The sequence below is a fragment of the Protopterus annectens genome, chromosome 4.part1 (assembly GCF_019279795.1).
Source record: "Protopterus annectens isolate FY-2018-M chromosome 4.part1, PAN1.0, whole genome shotgun sequence".
Taxonomy (NCBI): domain Eukaryota; kingdom Metazoa; phylum Chordata; order Ceratodontiformes; family Protopteridae; genus Protopterus; species Protopterus annectens.
Genome location: NC_056734.1, coordinates 690,211,615 through 690,216,614, shown reverse-complemented (window position 1 = coordinate 690,216,614; position 5,000 = coordinate 690,211,615).

Genomic DNA, 5,000 nt, shown 5'->3' with positions numbered 1-5,000 from the left:
TACTTCATTTCTTAAGTATTTAAATGATAGGGCTACATTTTGAAGAACTAAAGCAACAAAGATTTTGCAAAGGTTATTGACTTCGACATGTAAAATACAACGTGGAAGTTGCACAGTGTCACGTTTTAATTTATACACTTTTCTTCCATGTATTTTCTCTCTCCACTTTTTATATCATCTTTTCCCCATCCTGCCAAGCTCTATGCACTTACCTTTTTCCTCTGCATAACCATATTTTTATTCCTCTTGAAATAAATATTACCTTTCCCCTTCTGCCTCTTCACCCCTTTCCACTAACACCACTTTTGAGTAACACAAGAATATTTTTGCACCTGCCTTCCTTACCTTCTTGTTTTCCTGACGTACACATTCTTCTTACATTTTAACTTTGTTACTTCTTAAAGTAATACTATATCCTTTTTGTCATATTTAGCTCCTATAGTTATCTTTTTTTTTTTAGTTTCACCATGGTTACCTTATTGAGTATGGCACTGCTTTCTCTTTAAAAAGTCAAGACTTGAGCTTAGGTGACTGGTGATCTATCAAACTGCTTTTGGTAAAGCTTGTTTTATTGTGTGATTTGATGATTTATACTGTGTTTGTATTTTAACAATTTTATGGAATTATTCTTTGAGTATATCTTGATTATGTTGATGATTGATGCCTGTAAAACATTTATACTTTGTGCTCAGAGTTTTATTATCACTGCTAGAACTATTTTACTGAGAACTCCACTGTAAATCAGCTCTGTGCAGTAGTACAACCTGCCAAACAAAACAATAACATATAAAAAGTAACTGTTAATTTGATTTTGATTTTGTGCTACCCAGCTATGAAACAAAAGTTTCTTGCCTTTTCATTAACTGCTTAACTTCACAGTTTACTTTTCAAGTGAAAATGCAATAATAATTCATGCCAGTCTTGGCCAAAAGGGATATTATCTAACAGCCTGGAGAAAAAGCTGTTCTTATAAATGTGGGTGCAGTACTTGTTGACTATAAATGGTAAGAAGGTAAGATACATCACTGCATGGTAGTATATACAGCAGCAGTATGCATGGTAGTATATACAGCAGCAGTATGCATGGTTGTATATACAGCAGCAGTATGCATGGTAGTATATACAGCAGCAGTATGCATGGTAGTACATACAGCAGCAGTATGCACGGTTGTATATACAGCAGCAGTATGCATGGTTGTATATACAGCAGCAGCATGCATGGTTGTATATACAGCAGCAGTATGCATGGTAGTATATACAGCAGCAGTATGCATGGTAGTATATACAGCAGCAGTATGCATGGTAGTATATACAGCAGCAGTATGCATGTTAGTATATACAGCAGCAGTATGCATATGCATGGTTGTATATACAGCAGCAGTATGCATGGTAGTATATACAGCAGCAGTATGCATGGTAGTATACACAGCAGCAGAGCATTATCCTGTACCATCCACAGGGAACATCCGTGCTTCAAATCTACTGGTTTTATTGGCTCACTATTTCAGTAAGATACTTTTTACTGTGGTACGATGCACAATTATGCATTAACAGCGGACCCCTTTAAGAGGGAAAATATTAAACTATGCTTATACACATTGCTTTAGTTTCCTCTTTTGCTGCCTGTTTACAGCTACTTCCAAGGTCATTAAAGACAATAGACAAAAAGAAGAAGGCTTACCAAACCTTACCTCAAAACTGCAGGGAAAAGCAGACATGTAAGACACAGGCATGCTAATGAACTTTGAATGTGTGTGTGTGTGTGTGTGTGTGTGTGTGTGTGTGTGTGTGTGTGTGTGTGTGTGTGTGTGTGTGTGTGTGTGTGTGTGTGTGTGTGAGTGTGTGCCCCTGTGTGGTGTGTTTTTGTGTAACACTCTATGAATGTATTAACCAACAGTCCAGCTTTCCAGGAGACTTATTTTGCAAAACTGAGTTAACATTACGTAATCTAAAGTGGCAGAATTTTTCAAATTATATGGCTACTTGAAGAGCTATTGTATTATAAATAGTTGCATCTTATTGCAAGTAAATGTATCATTTAATTATACTTTTTGTTATATCAGACTGAAAAACATGGTCCTTAATCATGCTTGAGCTGCGCAGACCTCTATTGTGTGTGTGTGTGTGTGTGTGTGTGTGTGTGTGTGTGTGTGTGTGTGTGTGTGTGTGTGTGAGCGTGTGAGCATGTGTGAGTGTGTGCGTGTGTGTGTGAGCGTGTGTGTGCGTGAGCGTGTGTTTGTGTACCTGTGCATATCTGCATATGTGCCTCCATGTGCATGTGAATATGAGCATGTGTGTGTGTGTGTGTGTGTGTGTGTGTGTGTGTGTGTGTGTGTGTGTGTGTGTGTGTGTGTGTATGTGTATGTGTGTGTGTGTGTGTGTGTGTGTGAGTGCCTGCACATATGTATGAAATTGTGCGGACGTGCATATCTGCATATGTGCCTCCATGTGCATGTGAATATGAGCATGTATGTGTGTGCCAGTGTCTTTCTGTCTGTCTGTCTGTCTGTCTGTGGGTGTATTTTTGGAGTGTATGCTGAATTTTCAGACTCTGAATCAGGTTTTTATCATTACATTTAACAGTAGCAATGAAAATGGCAGTCTATGACAGAGAGTAGCGACTTCATCCTGTAGAACTGATTTTGATTCCTTCATTTCCATGTGCACACTCTAAGACACTTAACAGGCCACTTCAACAGTCAGTACTTTCAGGCTACCCCTGAGTAATAGTATTTTTGCCTATTGGGTCTATCTATTTAGCAAGTGAGTAAAACACAGTACGTTAGATGTCAACATCAATTCAGAAACATAGAGGTAGTAAGCCATACCTCTCACAAAATCATGATCGACATAGTTTTCTGAAACAGTTCTTTTTTGTGAGGAGCATGCACTCACATTTCCCATTTAGGGGGCTTATCCCTCTACACTAACATAGTTAATTCAAGGGGTCACTGAACTTCAGAATAAGGGAAATATCTCACTGCAGTGACCTCATTCACGAAAGGACAGTTTGGCAAGTGTATAAGTGGCAGCTGTGCAGCTGGTCTCTAAATAGAATGATTTCCATCTATAATAATGATACTTGTATCAAGATTTTGAATGTCATCTTTTGGACCTGCTTTTCAGTGAACAGTGGAGTCGCAAGGTCTTGCCACATTTACTTTGTTTTAATATGTGTGTGCCTTGCTGACAGGCAGTTTTGAGTATTAATGGGTAACAGTTTAAGTTTCCTGTTGGTGACATTGTTTTAGTAATGCTGACATTGCCTGACACTGATCACATGTAGGACTTGTTAGATGTAAGTTGATAGGTGCCAAGGCAGTAAGTATTGGCAGCCAGTTTGTTATAATAAAATTATACAATCATAGTATGGAAACTGCAAGCTAAATGAACAACCTGATTAAGTTTCTTAAACAGAAATTGCACCCCCCCAGTTCATATTATGATCTCTTCCAAAAAATTTTCCTATGATAATTTTATTTAGCTTAGCACTTACAAACTACACATCACCCCTAAATTCATCCATTTCCCATCAGGCAGTGGCCATAGCCATCCCACAATGATTACATGATGTATCTTATACTGAACATACAGTGCTTGTGACAACATGGCTGATCTGTGATGTGAACTGTTACTCGAGGAACCAAACTAGTCAGCCAGGGAAGTGATACCCAGGGAAGTGACAGTCAACATTATACCTTAGCCATACACTGTAGAGGATAATGAAGTATGTTACTTAGAGCAAATTATCAACAAGGATAACAAAAATATAATCTACTTATTTCAGCTGGAAGATATTTTAACTTCATCATGAAAGCCATTTTAGCAGTACATACATTGCAGTCACTTGGAGGAAAGTAGCTGCCTCCAGAGTGATTAAACAAAAATAAATAAATAAATCAATAAAAACAGTGACTTACAGCACTGCCACTGTAAGCAAATGAAGTGAATGTGGTGACCATCTGGCACTGATGTGGCATGAAGCCCATCACTGCCAACCTAAAAGTCACAGATGGTTTGTCATTAACTCCAATATCTGATGGGTGATTGACACCTGGGTAGTGAGTGACAGGAGCCACAGTCCTTCTGCTCCACTGTCTCAAATAGGCCTGATGGTAACCAGAAGAATGGTATCATAAGTCAAACCACTGGTAACTAGCATGTTAAAGTAAAAGAAATTATACACAAGTCTAATTCAACGACTAATTCATCAAATACAAACTGAACTCAAGACCATAAAGAGAATATGCACTGCTGCTCTGGGTATAGACTTCAAACATGCAGACCCACATTAAGATTGCTCACTGATCACTTACAGGGATGAATATCTGGCCCAGCACCCCAGTCCCCATTCTCACCCCTCTCTTTCTCTCTCTGTGAACAACAGTATCTTTCAGTGTCCCTCACCCATGGTAACTGCTTAGCAAAGAAATTATTACTTTTGCACACACACACGTGCACACACACACACACACACACACACACACACACACACACACACACACACACACACACACACACACACACACTCACATATACAGAATTCTCAGGGAAGGCTGGTAGAATTATTAAATTCCCCACAGCTTTCTTTCTTGCATAGTAGTACTGCCACCATTTTGGATATGGCCACAGAGTAAACACACCAGCTGCCTGTCTTTCCTGATTTAGCCAAATATAAAATACAGATGTTAATACCTTTTTCTGATGGTTGTACACTCAAGTACTCTATCAAATTTGGGGACTGAAACCACATCTACTCACCCTATACTTCTCATTAACAGTAAGTATCTTCCCAGATAATAAATAGCAATAATGCATATATAAATAATAACAACCTGCCACAAGATGTATAAGTGAATAAATGAAACTTACTTAAACAATAAATAAAGCAGTGCTGGTGCAGCATAAATAGGCAAAGCTAAAAGAGTGCATAATGGATATAAAATAACAGTCAACCATAAAGACAGGAATATTTTCAAAAACACTGACATACAGCTAAT